We start from the raw sequence: 16,799 nt of genomic DNA, 5'->3' as shown, positions 1-16,799 counted from the left end.
GAAGTATGCGTACAGAACGACTTGAAGTGGAATGATCATATGAAATTAATTGTTGGTAAGGCGGGTGACAGGTTGAGATTCATTGGGAGAGTCCTTAGAAAATGTAGTCCATCAACAGAGGAGGTGGCTTACAAAACACTCGTTCGACCTATACTTGAGTATTGCTCATCAGTGTGGGATCCGTACCAGGTCGCGTTGAAGGAGGAGACAGAGAAGATCCAAAGAAGAGCGGTGCGTTTCGTCACAGGGTTATTTGGTAAGCGTGATAGCGTTATGGAGATGTTTAGCAAACTCAAGTGGCAGACTCTGCAAGGGAGGCGTTCTGCATCGCGGTGTAGTTTGCTGTCCAGGTTTCGAGAGGGTGCGTTTCTGGGTGAGGTATCGAATATATTGCCTCCCGCTACTTATACCTCCCGAGGAGATCACGAATGTAAAATTAGAGAGATTCGAGCGCGCACGGAGGCTTTCCGGCAGTCGTTCTTCCCGCGAACCATACGCGACTGGAACAGGAAAGGGAGGTAATGACAGTAGCCCGTAAAGTGCCCTCCGCCACACACCGTTGAGTGGCTTGCGGAGTATAAATGTAGATGTAGATGAAGAAACACTGAAGATTACGGATGGCGGTAAATTTAAAACACATAACGAGTTGAAATACATTCCAAGATGGTGGAAGTAACCCTGTTGTGTTTTGTAACATCTCCTCTTCCTCACCCCCCCATCCCTTCCCCTACACTCCTCTCTCCACCAATCAGAGCAATGTAATCTTCGGACTCAAAAGTGTCCCAATAATCTGAATTTTCTTTTTTACTATTATTGAGGGCCGAGGCCATGCCCTCTACAGTGCTCAAGATAGCGTCATGCATGTGAAAAGCAGTACTGATGGTGTTTCATATGCCTGAAAGTATAGAGATAGTGTTATTGTCAGTTTGTATATCTATTAATAACAAGTACAGCACTCTCTTCACCATACTGCCTGCATCTGGGAGCCTTTTAAAGTGCTCGGCAGCAGAATTTATTGGTGCCCCTCAGTCAGCGTGGCAGTGGAGTAGCTCACCAGATTGGCTTCTTTTCTATGTTGCTGTTGACTCATTTTGTGTGGCCCTGACGCTGCCAGGACAGAATTTTAACAATTTTTTTAACAATCATACGCAATTTCATTCTATGTGGAACGCTGTGTTCATAAGTATATATCCAGTTGATTACTTGAAGAATCATGGTGTAGTCATTTGGCTGTGCTATTTGCCTTTTATTCATTACCTGTTACCTTTTGCTCATTACCTATTACTCATTATCCATTATCCATTACCTATTTATGCGCTGCATCATTTGCTCTACTGTGATCCATCCTTTTTGTTTCACTTCAAGTTCATGTAGCGAATATAAGATCATTAAGTGCATCATACTATTCAAGAAGGTTAGGTTTTGTGTTGGCAGTATCGCAAAGTCTCATAGGCTGTGTCCACTTGAGTGTAGCCGCACCAGTGACTGCAGCTGGATGACGGAATGTTGTGCCCACTGCATCACAAAAAAAATGGTTCAAATGGCTCTGAGCACTATGCGACTTAACTTCTGAGGTCATCAGTCGCCTAGAACTCAGAACTAATTAAACCTAACTAACCTAAGGACTTCACACACATCCATGCCACAGGCAGGATTCGAACCTGCGACGGTAGCGATCGCTCGCTTCCAGACTGTAGCGCCTAAAACCGCACGGCCACTCCGGCCGGCCTGCATTACAAGTCATACCGTTTATTAATATTCTGTTGCCCTTCAATTCCATTCTGGTCGTTCACTTCGGTTTCTCGTTTTGGTAACAATTTGTGATCACTATACCTGGTGAAAACCTGAGCAGACCTAGTGTGTATTCACACTCTCGAAACGATGACACGGACTAATACCTTCATTATACATTCAGTTACTTCGGCTTTTCCCAAGAGCAATTATACCTAAAGTGCCTTTCAGCCAGACAGTGCCATTCTACGTGGGCAGGTCGTAATACGTTCCCTCGGACATCACTGTATCCCTTCCAGCGACTCCATAACAAAGATTTCATTTTGCTATGAAATTACCAACACTTCCCCGTCACCAACACACATTTCCTTGCAGTTTCTGCTTTATCACTTCAAATTTCTTCTTTGAAAGCTGAGGCTTTATGGACTGAAGACCTACATGGAATGAAAACCACAACCTTCGTTCTGTCTCCTGACACAGTTTATCAACAAAGAAACAAACCCCTAAAATAATTCAGAAATTCGGTCATAACCTTCATTATCATCGCAGTCTAAGCGCATGTAGTATCCTGTTGACACTTTGCCCATTGTCGCCTGGCTCATTCTTTACGTATTTAGACTTAATATTATGTACTGCAGACGACAAAGACACTTGTAGTGAGGCATCCACAGCTCCCTTAAATGGCTAAACATGTCCCACTTTAATTATAGACATTTTTGTCCGCACCTGTACTCTGACGCTGACAAACAATGCCACGACCACTACTTGGTACAGTAGTACTAAAGCAGCAGACATACAAGATAAACTTGACCTCAGCCGAGAGGTCACTGTGATTATTCTCATGGAAATGCGCATGTCGTATTTTGCTGACAGCAGCATCAGCACTTCCTCGTAATATAGCGCCTTACAGTATAGATACTCCTCAACCGAAATCTGTGAGTATAATTAGCAGATATAGTGTTCTTAAGGATAGTTTGCAGGAGACACATGGGGCGTAATTTATAATCAACCAAAGGCTAACATAAAATTTAATCTATTCCATGACAGATTCGTACTATTATTTGAAAATAGCTTTACGGATAAGCTAGTTGGAAAGGACACCAGTTTAAAAAACGATGGATCACTAGGACGATTAAAGGAAAGGAAAGGAAAAGGGAAACGTATCTTTTGACAAGAACAAGTAGGAATCCTGCATTAGTTGCACACCTCAAAAAATACTCAAAATTACTGACGAAGGTCATTAAAAAATCAAAGAACATACATATAATGTCAGAAATCAGTACGTCACACAACACACTATAAGCAATATGGAAGTAGTGAAGTGATGTGAGAGGCAGGACAACAACTACAGAACAACATAACAGAACTATTGAACTGAACGGAAGGGCTAAAAGTGATGAGTCATAGGTAGCAAATGTATTTAATAATCATTTCTTCAATGTAGTAGAAAGCATAGGTACAAACAGTGCACGACCAGAACCACAGCAATGTGTTGAAAATGTAATTTTCATAAAATTCAGTCGCACATGAATGTATCACCAACTTCTTCTTCTGAAATTACAAAAATTATACATTCTCTCAAAAATAAAAGCTCATCTGATTTTGATGGGCTTCCAATAGAGTACTAAAAATTGATTCCCATGCAATAATCGCAGTCTTCTCTGAAATAAGTAATGCGTCACTAACTCAAGGCATTTTCTCACAGAGACTGAAATATGCCGTTGTAAAACCCCTCTTTAGGAAAGGTGATTAAACACATGTCAATAATTACCCTCCTGTTCCACTGTTGGCATCATTCTCCAAAATTCTTGAAAGATTATATATTCTAGAATAGTATCTCACCTTAGCAGTAATAGTATACTTAACAAATCACAGTCTGGATATCAGAACGGTTGCTCTGCTGAGAATGCCATTTACACGTTGACTCACCAGATTTTAAAAGCATTAAATAGTAAAATAGTGCCAGTTGGTATTTTCTAAGACCTCTCTAACGCATTTGACAGTGTGAAACACAGCAGTCTCTTAAATAAATTAACATTTTATTGGACTGATGGTATACACAGCCAATGGATAATGTCGTATCTAACAAAAAGTATGCAGAAAGTTGTACTTAGAATTTCAAGCATTACAGTCCATGGACGAATTATAACTTGGGAGAATTCACGTATGAGGTTCCCCATGGTTCAATCTTCTGTCCACTACTGTTCCTCATATGTGTAAACTGCCTTCCATCTAGTGTACAACAAGCAGAATTAGTTCTTTTTGTAGATGACACTAGTATTGTAATCATCCACCATGCATATAGAAACAGAAGAAATGGTAAACCAAGTTCTTAAAAAGGCCCATCATTTTCAGTCGTGCACATCTAGAGGTCCTACACCAAAGATGATTGTAACATGTGGTGAAGAAATAATAAATAGGGTTGAAAATTCATAATTCTTAAGCGTCCACACTGATGAGAATTTAAATCGGAAGAAAAACATTTTGGAACTCATAAAACTACTTAGTTCACACACATTTGCAATTAGAATCATTAAAAATCTTGTGGGAGATTCAAACCAGTGGACAAATTTTGCACATTTTCATTCAATAGTATCATAAGGTAAGGAATGAGGAGGTTCTACGCAGAATCGGAGAGGAAAGGAATATGTGGAAAACACTGATAAGGAGAAGGGACAGGATGATAGGACATCTGCTAAGACATGAGGGATTGACTTCCATGGTACTAGAGGGAGCTGTAGAGGGCAAAAACTGTAGAGGAAGACAGAGATTGGAATACGTCAAGAGTTAGGTTCTGGGATAACTCATACTTAAGGAAGAAAGTGTTTATGGCCCAAAAACGTGCAGTGAGAGTAATATGTGTTGCTCACCCCCAATCATCTTTCTATCTGCTTAAGGCGTTCAGCACTCTGACCAATGCTTCACAGTATATTTATTCTTTCATGAAGTTTGTTGTAAATAATCCACTACACTTCGAGAGGAACAATGAGGTACATAATTACAGTACCAGACGCAAAAATGGCATTCATTACTTCACATTAAGGTTCTCTTTAGCACAAAAAGGGGTGAACAATGCTGCAACAAACTTTTTTGTTCATATTACCGGTAATATAAACTGTCTGACAGACAGGAAAGCAAAATCTCGTATCAAACTGAGAAAATTTCGCCTTGACAACTCCTTCTATTCCATAGAAGAATGTCTATTATTGTAATGTGAAAAAGATGGTGGCTGAGAATTACTAACTCACAACTGTATATCTTTTTTTCTTTTTGTAAAAACCAAAAAGGATATTAGAAATTTTCAGAGTGTATCCATATGTACAAATTAATTTGCGAAGTGATGACTTGTTCCACATCATTACAATCTACTGTACAAAGTGATCCATGAAACATGCTACTAACTAATTAACTCTCCTAGGCCATACCAGCAATCATGAAAGGCAACACTGAACAGGTCATTCAGTATGTAAAAGGAGATGAAAACTTAATAGTCATGGGGGACTGGAATGTAGTTGTATGGCAAGGAGTAGAAGAAAAGTTTATGGGATAATATGGGCTTGTTGGTAGGAACGAGAAAGGAGCAACACTAATCGAGTCCTGCAATAAATTTTAGATGGTAACAGCGAATACTGTGTTCAAGAATCACAAGAGGAGGATGTGTACTTCGAAACGGCAGAAACATACAAGGGGATATCACTTAGATTACATCATTGTCAGGCAGAGATTTCGTAATCATATATTGGATTGTAAGGGGCGCCCAGTGGCAGATATAGACTATGATTACAATTTGGCAGTGATGAAAAGTAGGCTGAAGTTTAAAAGACTAGTTAGGAAAACTCGATGTGCAAAGAAGTGGGGTCGGAAGACGTACGCTTGAATTTCTGTGAGGCTATAGGTACTGCTGTAATGAATATCTCAGTAGGCAGTTCAGTTGTTGAGGAATGGACATCTCTAGAAAGTGCAATCACAGGAGCTGGAGAGAGCAACATAGGTACAAGGTATATAACTGTGAAGAAAACATGGTAACAGAAAAAATACTTCGGGTGATCGACAAAGAAAGAAGTAAAGAATTGTTCGTGGAAATTCAGGAATATAGAAATACAAGTTACTTGGGAATTAAACAGTGCAGAGAAGCAAAGGCGAAACGGTTGCATGAATATGAAGAAATCGAGAAAGAAATGATAGTCAGAAGGACTGATTCAGCATAGAAAAGTGATAACAACGTTCAGTGAAATTGAAAGCACGAGCGGTAACGTTAAGAGTGTAAGGGAATTAGTGTAAGGGAATTCCACTGCTAGATGCAGACGACGGAGTGTATAGGTGAAAAAGAGTATGCTGAGGGCCTCTATCAGGACGATGACTTCTCTGATGACGTGATAGAAGAAGAAACAGGAGTCAATGGAGAAGAGATAGGGAATCCAGTATTAGAATCATAATTTGGAAGCAATTTGCAAGACTTAAATTCAAATAAAGCAGAAGGGATTGACAACATTCTATCCGAATTTCTGAAATAATTGGGGGAAGTGGATCCAAACGATTAATCAAGTAAGTGTGTAGAATGTATAAGACTGGCCATATACCGCCAGACTTTCGGAAAAACATGATCCACACAAGATTGCAAGTGCCGACAAGTGCGAGAACTATCGCACAATCGAGTTACAGCTGATGCACCCAAGTTGCCGACAAGAATAACACACAGAAGAACCGAAAATAAAATTAAGAGTGTGTTAGACGACAGTCAGTTGGCCCTTAGGAGAGGTTAGCAGAAAGGCAGTTCTGACATTGTGGTTGATAGTGGAAGCAAGACTGAAGAAAAATCAAGACGTGTTCATAGGAGTTCCCGACCTAGAAAAAGCGTTCCACACGTAAAAAGGTGCAAGATGTCCGAAATCCTGTGAAAAATAGGGGTAAGCTATTGGGAAAGACGGGTAATGTACAATATTTTCTGGAGTCAAAAGGGAAACAATAAGAGTGGAAGACCAGGAACGAAGTGAATGGATTAATAAGGGTGAAAGACAAGAATTCAGTCTCTCACCCTTCTGTTCAATCTATACGTCGGAGAATCAGTAACGGATATAAAAGAAAGGTTCAAGAGTGAGATTAAAATTCGAGGTGAAAAGATATCAGCATTGCTGATAGCAGTGCTATCCTCAGTGGAAGTGAAGATGAATTATAGGATATGCTGAATGGAACGGACAGTCTAACAAATACAGAATACAGATGGAGAGTAAATCGAAGAAACGAGAAGTAGCAGAAATAAGAACAGCGAGAAATTTCACGTGAGGATTGGTGATGATGAAGTAGGTGAAATTAAGGAATTCCGCTATTTAGGCAGCAAAATAGCCGATGACGGAAGGCTGCTAGTATCAAACATAGGTTTTAATTTGAGGAAGACGGTTCCGAGAACGTGCCTTTGGAGCACAGCATTGTATGGTATGTAAGCATGGACTGTGGGAATAGCAGAACAGAAGAGAATCGAAACATTCCAGATGTGGAGCTACAGAGGAATGTTGAAAATTCGGTGGACTGATAAGGTAAGGAATGAGGAAGTTCTGCGCCGAATGGAAGAAGAAATCAATATGTGAAAAACTCTGACAAAAGAAAGGGACAGCATGGTAGGACCTGTTAAGACATCAGGGAGTAATTTACATGGTACTAGAGGGAGCTCTAGAGGGTGAAAACAGAGAGAAAGACAGTGACTGGAATAAAGCCAGCAAATAATTGAGGACATAAGTTGCAAGTGCTACGGAAATGTTGACACAAGAGAGGAATTCGTGTTGGTTGCATCAAACCAGTCTGAAGACTGATGATTCAAAAATTAAAAAAAAGAAGAAAAGAAAAAAGAAGACCATGAAGTACAGCGTCGCCCTACCCATATTACCAGCAGCCAGGTAGCCAGATGGTTAAACACAGTGCTAACCAGCAGGTATTTGCTGACGAGGGCAGCCCCCCCCCCCCCCCCCCCCTGTCAGCGTGGCAGTGGAACAGCTCACGTTACGGCTGTTAGATCAGGGGTGGTCGCTGACCCAGTTGAATCCAGCCACAGCCAGCACTGATCGGTGACCCACAGCACTTCTCACTGGACTCACAAGCCACTCTTACTGACGTCATAGGCTGCACTATGGGAGGCAGGCGGCAGCTCTGCACGAGACAGCTGTAATTTTGGAGGATTATATCACCGCGTCTCTGTCAGAGACCACGCCACAACGCTGGGGACTGCCCGTAGCAGTGAGTCAAGGTGAAGCAATTAATACACTACTCCAGAATGATCATGGTTGATCAGCTTAACCAGTTTCTGTCAGTGAGGATTGCAGAGGTCTGTTGTTTTAAGGCAACAAAGTCTTCCTGTCAATGATGGCGAGGATACGGGATTGTCAGATGTATGAAAGTCGAGGTATAAATATTTGTTGGGCTACGCCGATAACGTTATCATTCAGCAGGGATAACCGCATGTTCCCTAGTTTCCTGAGCTCAGCAACACTCTTGGTCACTTTAGGATGTCGCAACTTCACTCTTCAGGCGCCCTTTTCTGCTGTGTCTGTAACTTTATAGTTACTATTGCGTCAGATGTGAGTTTTCTTGATACAATGTTCAAATGACCTATGGAATGCAGCCCGATGACGTCGTCGACAACAATGATACTTTGAGAAGAACACACTCTCTCATCTTCAAGCAAAACTGCATGAAGTAAGTCAGATCTCATTCTCTTGCTACAGCTTGTAGAGTCAACATTATGTCATTGATTCCTTGTCGCCATGATAAGAGATTGCTTTGTTTGCTGGCTTTATCACTCAGCCCATCCAGAGTGTTGCATTCGCTTCTATGTTTGCAAATACTCCATCAACGTTTCTCACTTGCTAGCATTCCGCTTGGTCGTTGACCCATCGTCATTGGCCACTTGCGTTTCCAGGGAAGAACTTTAACAATTTTGTTAATACCCTCCCAAGATTTTATTCTTGATGTAACAGTATGTTCAAAAATATGCTTCCAAATTATTACATGGAGATTAACGATTTAGTCACCTTGACTGTGCTGTTTACCTGTTACCAATCACATGTTACTTTTCACCCATTACACATTACCTGTTATGCATTACCCATTTACTGTTGCCCATTAACCATTTAACATCATCCGGTACTTAATATGAAACGTCCCCTTAGAAAAATTATGAATGACTGTGCTGGTAAACTTCTACATTATTTTATTTTCAAACAGCTGAGCAAAACTCAACGTACTCAGTTTTCTCTTTACTTATTATCATCATCACTAAATTGACACACAATATTTTTAGCGCAACGCAGTCTGACTTTCAATAATCCCTACAAAAGAATGTCCCTGACTAACAATAACCCATATCTTTCACGAATCTCTTACAAAAATCTTCGTTACTCGAAATCTGCAATACAGCGAGCGCCAATAATGCCAGCTAAATACAAGATTCTAACTATTGAAGACACTAATTACTGATAGGCATAGTTAGCAAATGAAAGAATTTGATAGAGAACAAACAATGTATTTACCTTAATAATCTTCGAAAGACATCATATATATATATATATATATATATATATATATATATATATATATATATCAATTCGCGACAACCATCTATACAAATTTCCTTTTTCTGGCGGACACACGTCCTGATTATCCTCTTATAGTGACCTCTCAAAACTCTGGCATCTCTCTCTCCACATCCACCACTGCTGGTGGCTCCCCTCCAACTGCGCAACGCTTACACAAGCGAATACTCCAACAATACCAACCAACCACAGACTGCACACAGCACAGTCAGTGATTTTCATACAGAGCGCTACGTGGCGTTACCAACATGAAAACCTAAACAGCCTACTTTCATAGCCCCCATGGTCCCCACAAAAATTTTACAAATTGTTTTTGGCAATGCTCAATACATATTTGTTAATTTTTTTATATTAACGCTAATAAATATATCTAATGCACACAATTATTGATACACTGTTGGTTTCCATGCAGTCTGTAAGAAGTAGTGTTGTCCTTCCAACGAAAAGACATGCTAACTTTTGACATGCAGACAGGTAATGGGCCACAACAGAGCAAACCCACAGCAGAATCAGTCGACGTTTTGAAGAATATTGGTAGGTAGGTCATCACAGAGCAGACCCACTGTAGTCCTGGTAGAGAGTATGGTATTGGTAGGCCACCAGAGGTGCAGACCCACTGCAGTCCTTGTAGAAATAATAGTATTGGTGGGCCATCGAAGGTGTAGACCCACTGTAGTCCTTGTAGAGATGGTCAGCAGCCATCTGTTGCGATTGTGCGGGTGCACAATCACCATCGAAGAGTCTTGCGGACAATATAGCGAGTCCATAAACCACCACTTGTGCACTCACAAACTTTTGAAATGTCCTTAGTAGCAGCAGTGCTGTTAACCAGTCCCTTGCTGAATTATCAACACACGTGCCAATGCTAACAGTCCCCCGCCCTTTTTCTTCTTCTCACATATTGTGCATATACTATGACCAACAGAAATGTGTGCACTGAAATGAATCCCTATAAGATTTTGACAGAGAACAAACAATATATTTACCGTAATAATCTTCAAAAGTCATTATATATATATATATATATATATATATATATATATATATATATATATATATATATATTCATACAGAGCGCTACGTGACGTTACCAACATAAAAACCTAAACAGCCTACTTACAAATAACTATTTAACGTTTAGTGTTACCTGTTACCCACTAGTTGTTCCCCATTATATGTTCACTATTTATCATTTACATTTACCCATTTACCATTTAATGATATCCTTTACCAGTTACCTGCAACCCGACTACAGCGGCAAGACTTGTGCTTCAAAGTAATGCACTAAAGGTATCTAAATCAGTGCTTGCATAACAGTCTGGTATCGAGAAATATTCACCGAATCTTTTCATTCCCTCAAGTTGCCAGGAAGAAACTGTATATCTATATAAATGGTGAAAATGCATGAATGCAAAGAACAATTTGTCTGAGGCACTTTTGTATGGTCTTAGCGTTTTTGAACTGAGTTGTTTGTTTTCACATGTAACTCCTGTCATGCCCAATACATAGGACAAACAAGCAGATATTTAGGAACGAAGTACACACAGTACTTGAGAGGTCTAAAGAGTGACAGCACACATTCCACTTCCGCAGAACACCTACTGACCAAAAGCCATAACCCCACTAACATCGAAAGTGATCTACACTTCCTGAAGCACAGCAACACTTTATACCGACAACTAAGAATAGAAGAAAATTACTACATACAAAAGGCTATAATGGAACGGTAAAACGTTATAAACGAAAACAACACAATGCAGCAACGCACTCTTCACAGCTCCGAGAGAACTCACACACGACACATAACAGAAGACACACGCACGCAAACGGACCACTGGCCCATCAGACATAGAGACATAAATAAGGAACAGAACACGTCAGAACTGTCGATACAATTTTCATAGCCTTCTCGCAACATGCGAAACGTTTCTCGCGACACAAGATGACATAATGTTTTGGATTATGAACGAAGTGCGAAAGTTATGTTTTTCTGTCTGTAAAAGAAGAACCAAGCGGTCCAGCGAACGTGAGTACACGACAAACTACGTAACAACACAGTACACACCAAAACTGTATTCACAACACTACCGAAATCCCCATTCTATAATGCTGACGTACATTACTTCACGTTTCTGTATTTGTTTATTAACAGCCTCTCACATAGCTTCAGATGACATTATGTTTGCTTAGAAAACGGCAACAAGAAACATAGAAGATATGCCGCAAATACCGACAACAGTCTTAAAACCATGGTGTAACGTATAGTAAATAAGGTACTATGAAAGTATTCACAGAAAACAACATTAAAAAAACAAACAGTACACATGTAATAAAATTATTTTATCTTTTATAACTATGCTATTTCTGCATGTTTTAGAATTAAAGAAGCTACTGATGGCAATATTTGTAGCTGAAACTAGTTTGGGGGCAAATAAATAAATAAATAAATAACAAAAGTGTTTTGCATCAAAGCGGACCCACAATTCCCATACTGTTGTTTTTGTTAGTTTCGTTTGCATGAAGTTACAAAATACTTTCTCACTAGCACCCTCATGCATTATTTAAAATTTCCTGTCATGACAATCTTGGATTGTGTCAGTATTTCTGATTCTTTCTGATAAACAGTGCTTTTTAAATTGCTGTGGATCCTTTTGAACATGGTGGGCGTTGATAAAATGCGTGTACTGCACTGTGATTGGCTACAAAAATATACAGGCCAGTATCGTCTTGCACTGCGACTGGCTGAAAAATATCCACCAATAATACCTTGCGTTTTTGGCCATCCGCCATTTTTAATTTCTAAATTTTGCATTAACCTTTGACTTTCAGTTTCAAATTTCCCCCATCCGTCATCTGGATGAAGTCATTCATTCCATTTCATTGCTGCTATCACACCAAAATTTCTTTTACCAAGTTATGACCAAAACTCAGGGCTTAGGGGGACTACTCAGCTATGGCACTGTGACTGGCCGTCAAATATTTCCCAATTCGCACTGCGACGGTTGAAAAATATATACTGCCAGAGCTACTTTGCATTTTCCCAATTTACCTCTATGAGCCAATTCTAATTTTTTAAAATACTAGGATATAACGTTTTAATTTCTAAATTTACTACCATCTTTCGTAGTTAAATACCCCATCATTCACTATTTTGATGATATTATATAAAATCTTTGAATTTTATGTCAACCTAAAAAGTGTGTTCCAAAAGAAATCGAACTTTTGAAATAACGCGCCAACTTGCAGAAAGAGCGTGCTGCGATTAGTGAGCGAATTCGTGTCGCTCGGACAATTAGCAAGCGGACCACAGCCACCGAAGTAAGCATGTGTTTAAGCCTGCTCCCAGGATTAGTGCAAAGAATGAGCTTGAATAACATGTGTGTGTGTGTGTGTGTGTGTGTGTGTGTGTGTGTGTGTGAAATTCTGCTACGAACTTGGCAAAACTTTCACAGTTGTTAGCAATGGCGATTCGGTTATAACTTCATCTATTTCTCTCGGTTTTGTATTATTCTTCGGAGTAGATGTTTTTCCCCCATTGATTAGGGATTTCAGGGGCACTGTCCTATGGAAAAATTTAATTAGCCGGAGAGGTAGGAGGCTTTTAACTTAATACACATTTTTTAATTTTTCTCCTTGACCGGGGGGGAGAAATTGTGGTGATACGACTCAAGCGCTTGTGATTTCCCAATTTAACAGATAATAGCAGAAAGGAAGCATCTACCAAACGACCCAACAAACATTAGCAACAAAACGTAATTTAAGTTAGTGAAACACAGCAGATAAATAAAAACCGCTCTTGACACCACAAAAGTGTATGACAAAAACCGGGCTGTATCTACATCTAAATGGATACTATGCAAATCACATTTAAGTGCCTGGCAGAGGGTTCATCGAACCACTTGCACAATTCTCTATTATTCAAATCTCTTATAGTGCGCGCAAAGAATAAACACCTATATCTTTCCGTACGAGCTCTGATTTCCCTTATTTTGTCGTGGTGATCGTTTCTCTCTATGTAGGTCGGTGTCAACACAATATTTTTGCATTCGGAGGAGAAAGTTGGTGATTGGAATTACGTGAGAATATTCGGTCGCAACGAAAAACGCCTTTCTTTTAATGATTTCCAGCCAAAACCCTATATCATTTCTGTGACACTCTCTCCCATATTTCCGCGATAATACAAAACGTGCTGCCTTTCTTTGGACTTTTTCGATGTACTCCGTCAGTCCTATCTGGTAAGGATCCCACACTGCGCAGCAGTATTCTAAAAGAGGACGGACAAGAGTAGTGTAGATAGTCGCCTTAGTAGATCTGTTACATTTTCTAAGCGTCCTGCCAATAAAACGCAGTCTTTGGTTAGCCTTCCCCACAATATTTTCTATGTGATTCTTCCAATTTAAGTTGTTCGTAATTGTAATACCTAGGTATTTAGTTGAATTTATGGCTTTTAGATTAGACTGATTTATCGTGTAACCGAAGTTTAACGAATTCCTTTTAGCACTCATGTGGATGACCTCACACATTTCGTTATTTAGGGTCAACTGCCACTTTTCGCACCATTCCGATATTTCTTCTAAATCGTTTTGCAGTTTGTTTTGATCTTCTGTTCTGATTACTTTATTAGTCGATAAACGACAGCGTCATCTGCAAACAACCTAAGACAGCTGCTTAGCTAGTCTCTCAAATCGTTTATATAGATAAGGAACATCAAAGGGCCTATAACACTATCTTGGGGAACGCCAGAAATCACTTCTGTTTTATTCGATGACTTTCCGTTAATTACTAGGAACTGTGACCTCTCTGACACGAAATCACAAATCCAGTCATATAACTGAGGCGACATTCCATAAGCACGCACTTACACTACAAGCCGCTTGTGTTGTACAGTGTCAAAAGCCTTCCGGAAATCCAGAAGTACGGGATCGATTTGAAATCCCTTGTGACTGTGTGTCAATAGACCGTTTTCTTCGAGGCAATTCATGAAGTTCGAACACAATACATGTTCCAAAATCCTGCTGCATATCGACGTTAACGATATGGGCCTGTAATTTAGTGGATTACTCCTACTACTTTTCTTAAATAGTGATGTGACCTGTGCAATTTTCCAGTCTTCGGGTACGGATCTTTCGTCAAGCGAACAGTTATATATGATTGTTACGTATGGAGCTAATGTATCAGCATACTCCAAAAGGAACCTGACTGGTATACAGTCTGGACCAGAGTACTTGGTTTTATTAAGTGATTTAACTTGCTTCATTACTCCGAGGATATTTACTTCTACGTTACTCATGTTGGCAGCTGTTCCCGATTGGAATTTTGGAGTATTTACTTCGTCTTCTTTTGTGAAGGCATATCGGAAGGCTGTGTTAAGTACCTCTGCTTTAACAGCACTGTCTTCGATAGTATCTCCATTGCTATGGTGCAGAGAACGCATTGATTGGTTCTTGCCGCTAACATACTTCACATACGACCAGAATCTCTTTGGATTTTCTGCCAGGCTTCTAGACGAAGTTTCGTTGTGGAAACTGTTATAAGCACCTCGCATTGAAGTCCGGGCAACATTTCGAGCTTCTGTAAAAGATCGCCAATCTTGGGGATATTGCGTCAGTCTGAATTTGGCACGTTTGTTTCGTTGTTTCTGCAACAGTATTCTAACCCGTTTTCTGTACCGAGGAGGATCAGCTCCGTCGTTTGTGAATTTATTTGCCCACTGATAATCCACTGCAGTGCCATTTCAGGCAGATTTAATAAAATAGTAACTTGCATAAAAACACACACAAACACACGCGCGCGCGTACACATACACCGCACACAGAGGAATAGTAGATGCTGGCACAGCCATAGAAACAACACGATCACATACAACAGAATCAAAAGAAAGACTGCGAGGTAGCTGGTTGGTTATATGTGCCATGGATCATTTTGTACGATGGATCGTAATGACGTGGAACGAGCCATTTCACATTCACATCACAAATTAATTTCAACATCCGGGTACATTTAGAATACCTCTAAGTTGTTGTTGCTGTTTTTTTTCTTTTTTTGCGAAAAGAAAAAAGTTATATGGGTGGTAGTTAGTAAATCTTCTACGGAATGGAAGGAGTTGTGAAGGAGAAGCTTCCTCAGATTGTTATCAGATTTTACTTTTCTGCCTTTCAGACATTTTAAATCTCTGGGTAAGTGGACAAAACCTTTTGTTGCAGCACTGTGACACCTTTTTGTGTTCAAGACAACGTTAACGTGGAGAAATGAATGTCATTTTCGTTTCTGGTATAGTAACTATGTACTTCACTGTTCCTTTTGAACAATAATGGATTATTTACAACAAAATTCGTGAGGGAATAGATATACTGTGAAGACTATGATAATGGGTGAGCACCACATATTATTCTTAAGGTACGTTTTTGGGCAATGAAGACTTTCTCTCTTACACATGAGTTACCGCAGAACATTATTCCATATGACATTGTTGAATGAAAATATGCAAAATATATTCAAAATATGTCCACTTACTGATTTGTCTCTCCCCAGGGTTTGCAATTTTTCCAAGCGGAAATGTGGCCGAGCTGTTTTTGGAGCTCCGAAATGATTTTTTTCAATTTTTATTATTTCCTCGCCATGTGTTACACTTATCATTGCTGTAGTCCCCTATAAGTGCAGAACTGAATATGTTGGGCCTTTTTAAAACTGAGGACGAGACTATTTGCAGAAAAGCAGTCAATGATACTTTAAGAACTTTGTTTACCATTTCTTTTGTTTCTGTATTTATGCTTTGACTGATTACAATACTGTGTCATCTCCGATAAAACTAATTCTGTTTGTTGTATACTATACAAAAGATCATTTACGCATATGAGGAACTGTAGTGGATCTAAGATTGAACCTTGGGGAACCTCATAGTGATTTCTCCCCATTCACAATTATGACGCTGGACCATATTGCTAGAATTATTGACTACCAGCTTCTGCAGTCTTTCGGTTAGATATGACACAATTCATTGGTCCCATGAAATGTCAATTTATCTAAGACAATACTGTGATTCACATAGTCAAATGCCTTAGAGAGATCGCAGAAAACGACAACCGGTGTTATTTCATTATTTAATGCTTGTGAAATCTGGTGAGTGAATGTTAAATAACAATCTCAGTAGAGCAACCCTTCTGAAACGCAGACTGTGATTTTGCTAAGGATACTATTGTTGCTAATGTGAGATGCTACCCTAGATTACATCATCTTCTCCAACAATTAGGAGAATTATGTCAGGGGTGAAACGGGTCTACGTTATTGACATTTCTCTTATCCTCTTCCTTAAAGAGAGGTTTAATAACGGCATGTTTAAGTGAATTACACAACATTATAAAGAATATATGTCCTGTTTTAAAGACGTGCAGTGTCCTTCAATCGAAAACCTGTGTGCCGAAAACCGTTAGGAATGGAGTAGGAAACAACAAAATAAAAAAAGATTAATTCCTATTGTAAGTAAGA

The sequence above is a fragment of the Schistocerca americana genome, chromosome 5 (assembly GCF_021461395.2).
Source record: "Schistocerca americana isolate TAMUIC-IGC-003095 chromosome 5, iqSchAmer2.1, whole genome shotgun sequence".
Lineage (NCBI taxonomy): Eukaryota > Metazoa > Arthropoda > Insecta > Orthoptera > Acrididae > Schistocerca > Schistocerca americana.
Note: the sequence above shows the minus strand (reverse complement) of the source record.